The sequence below is a fragment of the Plutella xylostella genome, chromosome 15 (genome assembly GCF_932276165.1).
Source record: "Plutella xylostella chromosome 15, ilPluXylo3.1, whole genome shotgun sequence".
Taxonomy (NCBI): domain Eukaryota; kingdom Metazoa; phylum Arthropoda; class Insecta; order Lepidoptera; family Plutellidae; genus Plutella; species Plutella xylostella.
The window spans coordinates 9,330,504-9,344,032 of record NC_063995.1 but is presented as its reverse complement, the minus strand read 5'-3'; the positions used below and the strand labels follow the sequence as shown (position 1 = coordinate 9,344,032).

General features: G+C 37.3%; 1 protein-coding gene across 4 annotated transcripts in view; it reads right to left on the bottom strand.

Annotated features, from left to right (window-relative positions):
* The window catches only part of LOC105384286 (cyclic nucleotide-gated cation channel alpha-3), a 73,153-nt gene extending 68,596 nt beyond the window's left edge, over positions 1–4,557 (bottom strand). For all 4 annotated transcript variants that reach the window (XM_038108421.2, XM_038108424.2, XM_038108422.2 and 1 more), the window contains exon 1: positions 4,437–4,557. The gene's annotated coding sequence lies outside the window, so the exon portion shown is untranslated. The remainder of the gene's footprint in view (positions 1–4,436) is intronic.
* Positions 4,558–13,529: the final 8,972 nt, after the last annotated feature.

Here is a 13,529-nt window from a genome sequence, read left to right as displayed (position 1 = left end):
ATTTTGATTTATATTATGCAAATATGTGTTTCATTGAAATCAACATACAAATACGACAGGAAGCGGTTATATTTTTATAGTTAAACGAAACTTTTTTAATTTAAAAAATTACCTGCTGTAGAAGGTTATTTTTTAACATAAAGTACCTACGAGCTGCGCTCGGCATGAAACGAAATAGATTAAAACTGACACTTTATCATTAAACGGAGCGCTGTGATTGGCAGAACCGGTTATAAAGTCACTGGGTGAATCGGTTATATGACTTTATGGCACCTATAAAGTTTGCATCTCACGCTAAGCATTCTTGGAAGTGTACCTCAACCAAGTTACATTTGCAGTCCAAAATGTCAAGATACTAACCGCTAGAAGCGCCATTGATAACGGAAAAAACGTTAGGTATATATTTACTTTGGCAACCACCGCCACCATCGACTTTATGTTATGTGTGTGAACTCGTACATAAAACTCCATACGTCACTGGCAAAATAAACGTGTAGTTAAGATTAAACGGACTGCTGTGTGAATAAACCGTAAGGAGGAGCGCGGCCGCGGTTTGTTACACTGATAAGAAACTTTTCTTGCTTATACAAAATATTGCTTATATTCATATTGGGTTTTCTTAAGGGCCCTTACAGGGTGACGTGCCGCGCCAATTTTGGGTTTTCAATGATCTTCACACAGCACACGCAGTGACACGCACACATGTAAGTTTGCACAGTGGGTCGATAAACTTTTAATCGCCAACTTTATTGACAATTATGTTCAAGTACATTTTGGGTGATTTTAGGGTAAGTAGGTAAGTATAATTCTTACTTACACTGGTAGGCACCAGGAAAGAGTAGAAATTAATAGGGGTGCCACTTTACTCTATACTCGGAACCCGATTAGCTTTCTCAAACAAATGTGGTATTTACTTGTAGAAAGGTAACTACAAGTATTAAAGTGTAGATAATAAGTTTCGGGCATCCTCCAGCCAACTGAACCCCGACGACAAAGCAAAGTAAATACATAGTGTCGCAAAAGGGCTATACTAAGCCAAAAGGGGGTGACTCAAGGGGTCATTCTGAACAACTTTTGTTCTAAGAGATTTGCAAATTCGCGAAAAAAAAAATTCATTTTCCATGGTAAAAAGTCACATGTCCAACAAAGTTTCTAAAAAAAATCAAAATACAAAATATTTTATTTCGTAAACTTACATACTAGTACTATACAATAGTTGATGGGGTATCCTTTTAAGTATAAAGTACCTGTGCCAGGATACCCCGCTCTTCCATATACTAAGTACATTTTAAACAGTTTCTATGAAAAAGGTTTTTTTTTGTTAATTTCCAAAACTCGTAGAGCAAAAGTTCAGAATGACGATGAATGAATTCAGAAGTTTTACTCCTTTTTACCCGACTGCCGAAGGAGGACGGTAATGTTTTTTGATTGTATGTATGTATGTTTGTCTGTTTCTTTGTTCCCTCCTGTAGCCTAAACGGCTTGATAGATTTTGATGTATGAGGTATTGTTAGAAGCGTATTGATGGCGCGATGGTTATAGGCTATGTGACGTTCCATTAAAATGTACATAGCGCCCTCTAGAGGACATAACGTGATGATCGAAAAAATAATAATTCAACTTTGCCGTGTAAGGTATCAAATGAAAGAGCTTGATTTTCACATTACAAAAATATGCATTTTGAAGGTATTTAAATAACAACACCAAAATTATTGAAATTAAAAATGATCATGAACTACTGACGTAAAATTTCATCAAATAAAAAGTTACAAATAAAAAAATACAATTATAAACAAACGAAAAACCCGACTGTACGCTAAAAACATGAAAACAAGTCCCAATATTAATGGAAAGTATCGCAGGCGGGCACCAACTTGACCGCCACTCAAGGCCGTTTTCTAAGTAACATTCAGCTAAATGGTGAACCCTCTGCTGGTACTAACTGGTGAACCTACGATACTTTCCATTAACATTGGGACTTGTTTTCATCTTTTTAGCGTGCAGTCGGGTTTTTTGTTTGTTTATAATTTGTTTAGTACTATATACCGCTTTTGCAATACCTGTAAGTACATTTTTTGGTAGCAGCATAATATTTTTACTCAATTTTAGGGTTTCGAACGTCAAAAGAAAAAAAGCAACCGTTATAGGATCTCTTTGTTGTCCGTCTGTCTGACTGACTGTCTGTCACCGCCCTTTTTCTCAGAAACGGGTAAAGATATCAAGCTGATATTTCGCATAGATGGGGAGTACCCCAAAAAAAATATTATGGTACTCCCTGTCCCACACAAGTAAATTGGGGCTTATATTTTTTCCAGTTATTTTGATGTGTATCCTTTTTTTTCTTTGTTGTATTGTAAGTATAAGTATATGTTTCTTTTCTTTAAATCTGTATTTTTTTTGTTGTTGCTGTCTATGTGTCGAATAAATGTATCTTTATCTTCAAATCACGCCATCTATCGTTTGTTTTTTTGTGGCTACTGTCTATAGAAGAAATTCCGTCATTGACAATTTTACGTTACGAATTTATTTTTATTTTTACATTTTCGTGGAGAACCAACAGCATTTTGTTAAAATAAATATAATAATAAAAAATATAAATAACTAGCTGTTCCCGCGCGCTTCGCTTCGCTTTAAAAAGTTTTCCCGTGGGAATTCCGGGATAAAAAGTAGCCTATGTTCTTTCCCAGGGTCTAGACCATATGTATACCAAATTTCATTTAAATCCGTTCAGTAGTTTTGGCGTGAAAGAGTAACAGACAGACAGACAGACAGACAGACAGACACAGTTACTTTCGCATTTATAATATTAGTTAGGATTATTACTTATGAACACATAACAACTTGATGCCATTAACAGAATGAACTTAGTAAACCCAGTAAACCTAACACATCCAGAGGAAAAATAAAATCTCTTTCTCTCTCTCTGAAAAACATACTTAATAGCCCAAACTCGATGCTTTTAGCTATTAAATCTTTGAAATAAAATTCAGTCACCTCCGTGTTACTGCCCTCATCAGATCCTCACGAGACCATGCCTCAACCAGCACCATGAGACTGTGTTTTTGAATCCTAACCTAATCTTCCTACGTATTGTCATCACTTAGATCCATTCACTATATTCCTGCTCCTCATCCCAGGGCCGTGGGGACCGGAGGCACGTCAGCTTTTTAAAGACATCAGCAGCAGACTAATAGAAGTCTCAAGGGACCCTAGGGCTGGCACTTACCTATCACAAAGGCTAAGCATCGCTATATAGCGGGGTAACGCGGCCAGCGTCTTGGGTACCCTACCCGACAGTGGCAGCGATCTGGCCAGCATCTTCTTTTTAGTTTAATTTTAATTTTATATTAGTTAGTTTTAGTTAGGCATTAATAATTATAATTTAATCAAGAAGTACCATGGACTTAACTAATAAAAAACATTATCATTTAATTTATTGAATATAGAATAAGAATTATGCTTCCTCAATTTCAAATCAAATTACCTATGTTGGTGTCATAAAAGTTGAAAAAGTGCAATGACAACCAATGTGCAGTAATTTTGTGTCTGTACACAATTAGATCGCGAGCTGTCAGTGCCGCCTAAACCGACGTGACCCTTCTTTGGAGGCCACCGACCGACTGAGTCAAACGTCGCTTGTGTTTATGATTTTATAACACAGAAAGCCGCCATAGATATTTGTATGAAGATTTGAGGGAAAAAAATTGCTCAAGTTTGGGATTAATTTACACAAAATAGGTGTGTGTTTATTAAAAAACAAGGTATTTAGCGCCTAGTCCAAGCATTTATCTTTATAATTTGATAAGAATCATATGAAAATTCTTGATAATTACGACACAGTTGTTACAATACGGGAGTGTGATTTACTGGTTTTTCGTAATTAATTTACAGTTATCCATAAGCATTTACTTAAATTCGAATGATTCAGCACCTAGCTAGACTCTTCGGCTACCTGTGTGATTTTTTTCAAGGCTGTAGAGCATCATTTACTACATAATTCTATGACAATGCCAACCCTCGATTGCCTATTGCCGACCCTTAATATCGCCGTCAGACGTCAGCGCAGAGGAACACCTAGGCCATAGAACAACAGGAACTCGGGTAGCAAGGCACAGGTGATGCGATGACTTAGGTTTCATCACGAGTGGTTAGAGATAGAACAAACAAAGACAAAATATATCATTTTCCATAGAAACTTTGTTGGTCACTTTTTACTTTGTTATTGTTTTCGCAAATTATGACATTGTGATTCAATTTTACATTTTACCTATACGTTTAATTTGCCAGTGACGTATGAAGTTTTATGTACGAGTTCACACACATAACATTAAGTTGATGGTGGCGGTGTGGCGGTTCTATATGCTGCGCACATAGGTTTCGGCATAGTCTACCCTTTTTGAAACACCCTGTAAGTATAAAAAAAACCATAGACTCACCGATAAGACTGTGCCGGCTGGTGGAGAGGCTGGCGGCGGGCGGCGAGGCGGCGGGCGGGGAGCGCGGCGCCCGCGCGGCTGCGCCCAGCGCGTCGCCGCCGCCCAGCGCGCCGCCCTCCAGTGCGTCTGTAAGAAGAGTGCAGTTTGAAGAGGAATGGAAACAAATATGGCGGTTACTGACTTATGGGAATATTTACCACTGAATTTAATTTTATACGGCCTTATTTAGTGCCAATTTCTCCATAGTCGCTTATCTAACCGACAGGGATTGATTCATAAATTAAACGTCACTAACAGATCTGATGTGTCAAAAGTCAACCACTACTCCCTGGTTATGCTCTAACCGACTATGAAGAAATTGGCACTTAAGAAGACTAGACCTCATCTAAATCGAACGCGAACACAAAAGTCAATTATTTTTTTTGGAAATTCTACTGGGAAGAAATGAAACGTAGCACTCTGGTAACAGCTTGTAAATAAAATAAAGCTAAGTCGAATCAATTTATCTATTTATCGTCTGTTTGAGTAAAGATTCTTGCAAATCCTCACAAACCTTTTCATCAAATTAACAGCGTCAATAAATATTAGACTTCGTTCAGAGTCATCAATCATTTATAGATCAGTACGGACAATATAAATTATATTCATTCCAATAACTTCCCCTCCTCAAGGCTAAATTTATTCCTTTAATTTCGTTTTGTTGAATCCCCCAACTTTCTGCAGACATTTGCATTTTATTTTAGCTAAGAAAGTAAGAACGCACGTTTCATTACGAGTCATAACGAATTAGAGCTTTTCTAATACCATTACTTCAAGTCAGAGATATGTTTCTTGTCTAAGCTTCAAGTACCTACATGAAATAAAAATTAATTCGGCTGAGTAGCAATTTAAGTAAACATCAAAGCTACATAATCTCAGTATTATGTCTACTTCACAATAACTTAGTTATATGTGCGTGATTCTATGTAGGTACTTATCGGCAATGTTCAAAGAAATTTTCCCCAGCAAGGAAATGCTTCCGGATCTGATACTCATGAAATAAACCATACGGGTTTAGTAATGTTTCAGCAATCTAATGTTTCAGTTATGTCGCACAATCCAATTTCAAACTTACAGTTACAGCCCTATTTGGAAACGAAACCTAACTCCATAGTCCAGTTACTGAATTCGACTGTAAATAAACTTGCATAGGGTATGAAACTGCATGTTGATATTGTTCAGTCCGATTGACTTCCAATATTTACGCGGCCATAACACATAAGAGCCGGCCGCATCGTAACGGCAATGGCGTCGAAAATAGAAGGGGAAATTGATAGGCCCTTCGGTTTGCAATAACGTTTGGTGATAAGGGCTCAAGGGCGAGGCGGGATGTAACCCGGGCTTTATACCGTCTTTATTGCGCACAGTTAATACGCACACACTACAGACAATGGAAATTAATAACTTATAACTCAGTCCACGAGGTATAGAGATGAACTGAAGTTATTGATCGTTATGTATTGGATATTGAATTATCTAACGTTATTATACATTTCATTGTAAATTTATTTGAAATGAACAACATCCAACAATGTTTATGTACAATGAAAATGAAACATTATATTTATCATAGAAGCAAAAACGCCATTGAAAGTGGCAGACCACAATGAAAACCACATTTCAATTTAACAGCGTAAACACTACACTAACACACACACACACATACAATATACACGTTGACATTAGCACTCTCATATTCAACTTTATTGTTTGAACAGTTCAATAGAGCTTCGTTAAAACACCGTATAAAACTGATAATTAGAGGCTTTTCGCATATTAGTACACGCTCAATAGGCTTTAACTGTGGGCATAGAAAACTATTGTGTCAATATTGCATGAGTAGGTATTTGTGCCGTTGATTGGAACGTTAAACGACATCACATTGGCTGACTGTGCAACTATTGTACATTTTGTGGTTTTAATGTAATTCCATTCATAGATGTAAAAAAAGAGATGGGTTGAAGCGATTTGTATTCGTTCATTTGGAGTGCCTACTAACTCATTTTTCCGGTACTCCTTTGAACTTATTAGCAGATCTACAATGGAGCACAAGTAAAATAAACAAACATGAGAATACACAAAATAAAAGAAACATGTAACACATCTTTTTTGGTTGATGGTAAAATGTGAAATAAGAGGAAGCTGCGTCCTCATACAAAACGAAGCCCTCAAAATAATAATAAAAACGTGCCCCCACTTGTGCAATCTCCGTTTCCTTGCGAACAGAGAACGTCGCATGCAAAGCTGCAACTATTATTAAACTTTGCATCATAAACGTGCGTTGGTTTAATATAAACGTTTTTAGTTTCATTCTTCTACAAAGCAGCCAATATGTTCTGGAACATGTCACAGAGTCTCATAAAGGGTACTTACTCTTACTTTACTTTACTGCATTGTGCACAAGGAGGGAACATGGAGGTGCTTGCACAATAAAATACAATAGTTAGGACGATAGTTTTTAACTGTAAACCGTAAAATGGCAATAGGCCCGCCCCCTATTACATTGGGACTAACATACACTCTGGCGAAAAGTGGGTGCAGCAATGCACCTCTGCCTACCCCGCAAGGGAGTACATTAGTACAAGGCGTGAGTGCGTGTGTAGTTTTTAACTAAATTTTGCTACAGTTAGTAACAAACATATATTATAATGTATGAGTTTATAAATGACTAGGTGCAACGATATTCGTTCCTCTAGGAAATATTTATTATTTTGCAGTAATTTTAATGTAAATAGTTATTTACGCAAAATATTTACGAAAACAATTTTTCATAAAACAAGGCTGGCTAGCGGTGGACACCCACAATGTAACGTCAAACTAAATAAACCGTAATAATTATACCCTCTGTTTCGGCAATACTTGGACACAATGACGTCAAACTTACAACAACCCACTTTTTTGTTCAGCAGTGAAAGCCATGCGTGAAGCGCGCCCGCGTTTATAGACCGTGATATGGGAATTTATGTGTGTCATTTCTCCCGATTCCGTTCGCGTATTGTTTTGGTAGTTATACACATTTGGGAATATTATTATAGGAGCATGATTACCGCAGCTACCGGCAACACGTGTATGGAATGGTTCCCTTTATGGTTACGGGTGCGCTAGTATTTTAACCGAGGTTTTATGGGTCGGCATATTTCACCATGTTCGGTAAGTTTTATTATATGATACAGATTGGTTTCTTTTATTTCTGGATAGGGAACAGAAGATATTACTTTAAGGAAAAGCATATGCATGATACAGTAACGGTATAGAGTACTAGTTCAACTTGATCTCTACAATGACTTATATTTCATTATATTTGGTAGATGATTGATTCTTCGATGCCTTATTTGTAGGTAATGAAGTAAATACGCATCCTTTGATATTTCATCAGCGATTCCACACTAATACTCTCCAACGAATGCGGTATCGGACTGTGTAATTGAATTAACAACTAATTAAGGGACAACTTTTGCTAACACTTTGACTTTTGGGCTTTGGGTTTCGAACACGTTTCGACTGAATATTGACTGAATTTATGTTTAGTGGTTTCTTGAGTTGCTGAATTTGTAGTTAGGTAATTTGATGGGAATTCTCACAAATGGGATGGCCAAGGCTGTTTAGTAATCCAACTATATTTAAATACCATTTGAACATATTATTCAACCTGCCAAATATTTGGCTGAACTTAGTGAAATGGTGCATAGTTAGGTACGCAATTTCGTTCCATCATCAGCGCAGAGGCGGAGTTTGTGAAATAAAGCGGCAAGTACTAGTATATTGGGCGTGTACCCTGCGAACGTCTTTTCAGTGAAACCCGTTTCAGGGGGTCACTGTACCTTACGAAAAACTAAACGAGAGCTGTCGAGTTATCGGTATGGGGAAAATTTTTTTTTTTTTCATGGAAACTATGTTGGGCTCGTGACTTTTTATTATGGAGAATGTTTTTTTTTTCGCGTATTTTGAAATGATGATTTTAGTTTCAGGCTTAGATATACCATGCTGCACATGTAGGCTTCGGCTTAGTATACCCTTTTTGCAACACCCTGTATATAGTAGGGGTAACCACGACTCTATCTTGTTGCATTAAACGTACCGATTGCATGACATCTCTCGTTCATCGTTAGTTTTTCATAAGCAACAGTGACCCCCCTGAAGCAACTTGTGAATATCGAGCGCACTCCCATCGAGTTATTTACAGGTGCTGAAAACTAGCTACTTTACAGTTTAGTTGGGTTCTGTAGCCTGAAACTTCCATACTTTGAACGTTTTATGACTCACTCTTACTTCAATGATGTTGAAACTATTTGGTAACGTAATCGTGACCTGTGCAGCCGTTTAAACATGATCAACTCTTAAATCCCATTATTCCAAATTCAATGTAAAAATTATGTGCCTGACATCGTTGATTAAATTTGTGTAACATAAACACAACAAATCGATTGCAAATTACATAGGTCCTAATTGAACCGGACGGAGGCGAGTATCCGGAGGCCCGGCTTTAAATTAAAATATAAATTGAGCAGTAACTGCATCCTCCCCCCTTAAACTTCGGATCCCCCCTTACTAGGGTTGCTATAACATTGAACATCAGCTGGTATGATTTCATTAATAAAGCCATCCTGATGGCATCTGCTTTTGGACGTTTTATCAATCATTTTAAGTTTTTATCTCAGTTCATAAGTGTTACACCATTTGGCATCTGTTATTGGACGTTTTATTAATCATTTTAATTTTTTATCTCAGTTCTTGTTTTACCTTTGTGGGGGAAGAAGTAGCCAAGCTAGGCAAAAAGACTCATATAAGTAAGCTGTGTCTACCTAAGTATATTTGGCTACTTATAAAGCTTGGATTATTAAATTATAACTTCTGAGTAATCTGGCAAGGACGAAATAAAACTCCAAGATTCTGCCCCCTACGCCAAAATCTGCCTACGCGTAAATATTCACTAATCTCATCATCAATATGATCTTCAAAACTTTTTAGGTAAAATTAAAAGCTTTCACTTCACATTTCTTAGCGATACATTTAATCATATTATTTAAAAGAAAATATAATAATCTAGAAACGAGGAAATCTTTTTCTTGGAACTCCGTTGAGACCGAAGCCTAAGTAGGCCGCTGTATTTTTAAAGTATTTATTAAATTGTGTAATTTTCCGCTCAATGTCCATAAAAAAGTCCCCTAAATCCGTAATCAAGGAGAGTACTGCACTCACTCCAATCCGAACTGATTTATATTCAATCAGACGGGTATTCGATTGGTCGGATTGATACTTACTGTATATTTTATTTTTTTACATAATTTGGTTATTCAACTTGAAATCTAAAACGGCGTTGCGTATCTAGATCTACACTATTGTACACCTATATGATGTGGCCATGAGTACTATATATTTTATTGAGATTTTTTTCTCTGACTCAAAGACACCTTATTTGCCCACATATCAACACATTCAGGGTCAAATTAATTGGTATTAAAACATGAATTCCCTATTTAAACAATTCCGAAAACTAATATCAAACTTCTAATCTGACCGTGTCATGTTTGTGAATACAACTACTTTTAAATAGGATAATAAAGTAAATATACACAGTAAAGTTAGTTAGTGCCCGCGATTACGCCACATCACCGGCCTAATGGGCAAAGTTCACGTTCGTAAACGGTTAACCGAAAACACACCTGAAATAATGAAGGAGTTCATCCCACAGACCCTCGAGTGTTCGATTAATGGGCCATCAAACAAGCTGTACCAATAGTTTCCGAAGTTAGATCTCTAAACTTTATTGACGCATGGAAATTTGCAGCTTCGCCTTAAGCCGCAGCTCGCATTGTTACTAAACTCATTCCGACATGTCAAGAGGAAGCCCTTGGGATTACGGCTAGCACCTCTGCATTTTAAGTTAGAGGGAAATGTTTTAGAACTTGACTGTGAAATACGAAAAAAATATTTAATTATATTAAAAACCAAAGAAGTACATAGCTACATACATATACGTTCTTAACTGACTTCTGATTCGTGTACAAACAACTAGTGTGTACGATTTAATGTGCGGGATCCATTCCCTAAAGCACCCACATTTTGCTTAGTTGGAAATTTTACATAAACAGGCCACCAGATGTCCGAGGCCGGAAATTTAAGTTTCTTTGCACCTACAAACTGCGGATATTGAGTACACAAGCTCAGACGTTGTTAGAGCCATCACCGCTTTATTACTGTAGCTACAAATTGTGTCTATTTTTACCGCCGTGTAGTGGTTAGCGATTCTGGCTGCTGTGGTAGGTCTTAGTTCGGAATCGGGCCGGGGCAGGTACTTGTTTAGGCCATTTGCTTTTATTTGCAGATTATGACTATCAATAAGACACTTTAACATAATATATAAAATTATTATCTTTTGAGAGATTTGTTAATGAACTGAATTAGGCTCTTTTTTTAATAAATCTTGATTGTCTTACTGAAATTATTAAGTACAAGTATTAATATACGAGTTCCATTACCTATCGTTTAACATCCACTCTGTTGCCTATGAGACTGAGATGCGGGGAGGATGTGGGTAAATGGATTGACTTGTTACAACGTGGGTTCTCCTACCTTCGTCACTTGTGAAAACCGTGACGTCGGTCGCTAAATGATTATTTTTCAAAGGGGACGAAATGTAAAGTGGTCATGTTCACTAAAATTGTTTTACGGCAAATCGACTAGATAAGAGTTAAAGTCGTTGCTTTATTTGTTTCTATATGGACAAAGTATGTAATAATTAGTTCAAAATTACATATAATATATCTATGTATAACCCTCGTAAAAAGCACATGCCTTTCCACAAAGAACACTTAACTACAGTTTTCTAGATCTTAAAACAGTAGATAAGACAATAATTTTGCCAAATCCAGCAGCGTCTGAATATAAAAGTAGCAACCCTGGGGGCCAGCACACCCCGCCAAGTGTGGCAGCCAAGTTTACATAACCCTGCCGCAGGAGCCAAGTCTTAAGAAAAAAGTAGTCGGACTCATCAAGCATTCTTCAAGCAATACGATAAGTTTAGTGTACTTAATAGGTTCGTTTAATCCTCAGCGTAGTAGTAGGAACTTAGTTTATTGAGTTTGGAATCTCCATGCTGATATATCTACTACTATGCGACTATTTATTTATTTAGACTATTATAAAAACTTGCCTGTATACATTTTATCGATGTCATTTCTATACACATATAGTACATATGTCAAATCAGACCCTAATTACTTCAATGCTGACTTGTTTTTGGTGACAAGATATTATTATAATACGACAAACGAATAAGATAATCGCACAAAAATTATAAGACTGATCATATACTTACCTAAATATATATAAAAGACACCACTAATCATCGTCACCAACATCCCAACATAGAAATATAGGTACCTACTCATAATATTTAGCCAGTACAGCTCGTTAGCAACAATTAGCAATTGATTTTCAAAGCCATTCGTTAATTAATTCACAATTTTCATCTCATCTGTCAACCAGTGTCAGGATTACGTAGCTCCCACGCTATGGCACAATTTAAATTAATATTATACCATCTATAATATTGTATATAATAATATGATCTATCTTATATAAAAGCTCGCGGCGAAAGGAGGCTAAGCGTCAATTCACACGTACCACAACCACACCACGTCGCAGCGACATAATGTGGTCAAGCTGTGGTTACGTGTGAATTGTGTGACAGCGGCTTTTTGCAGTTGCGTCGTGACAGCGACAAAATGTCGATGTGGTTGCGTTTCCGCTGTCGTTGCGATGTGGTAACCACGTGGTCGTATGCATTTAATAGGGAGAGGAGGTGGCCGCGGGGCCGCCGCCACGTGGCGGCGTTGCCAACGCGATGTGGTTGCGATGTGGTTGCGATGTGGTTGCGATGTGGTCGTATTACACAGGTGGTCGATGACAGCGGCAAAATGTGGCACGTGTGAATTGGATTATTCCTTGTCAATACAAAATATATACCCGACCACACCGCGTGGTTGTGGTGTGGTTGTGGCTGTGGTGTGGTTGTGGTACGTCTGAATTGACCCTAAGTGTAGCGTGAGAAGCTGCACTGACGACCTTAGAGTTAGATGTATACGATGCTGGTTGGATGAAGACCGAGAAAGTTATAAATCTCCTTAGGCTTTATACATAGCTTAAGGCTATTGTGGCTGCATGATGAATAATTAGACTTAGACAACAATAAAGCATAATTAGACAATCGGACTGCCCGTATTAGGCTAATAGCAATGCTGCTAATGCGGACCAATGCCCGCGACCTTAATTGACAAATTGTTTATCCTCTGTAACTTCCACGTCGATGGAGCCCCGGAATAATTACTGACCTCGGGTTATGTCCAAATGGTGTTAAGTTTAACATTTAATTTCCGATTAACCTACCAATCCAAATGTCCAATCATTTTAGGGAAATGTTGAGCCTTATGACTTTGTTACACTCCATAGAAAAATCAATATCCAGATTTCAATATTGTATCCCTTTATCTAAGCGAGTCAAAGGCGTTAGTTGAAAATGTTTTCCCAGTAGGTCAGCCAGTTGCCAGTTGTCAGTTGTGTTTACGACAGAATCAGATATTACCAGCGACTCGTTCTGTCGGTTCGCTGAAACACCGCCACTTCGCCTTTGAATACTCAGCAGTTTCAAATATCGGTTGGCAAGGCTTTGATCTGATTCAGACAGGTACTTGTAAACACGTTTAAAATTAAAACGCCAGCTCGATAACAGGAATTTAAAGGAAATATAAATTATTAACAGGATATTTACTAGAACTTTAGCATAATGATTTAACGAGTAGAATACTGTGTTATCAATAAAAGGTATCTTGTACCTGTCTTTCGTAGATACTAATTTGATAACGTTGCTACCGAACCATAAAACATAATAATATGTGTGTGTATCTGTCATGTCACTTGTTTTTTCTTCAATAATGTTGCCGATCTCTACATAAAGTTAGAGCAGGTATATATCGAAGTTGAATAGGTAAATCGAATAAAGAAAATCATTCGTCTGCCATCATACGTGGTAAGCTTTATCGCAAAAATGTTATC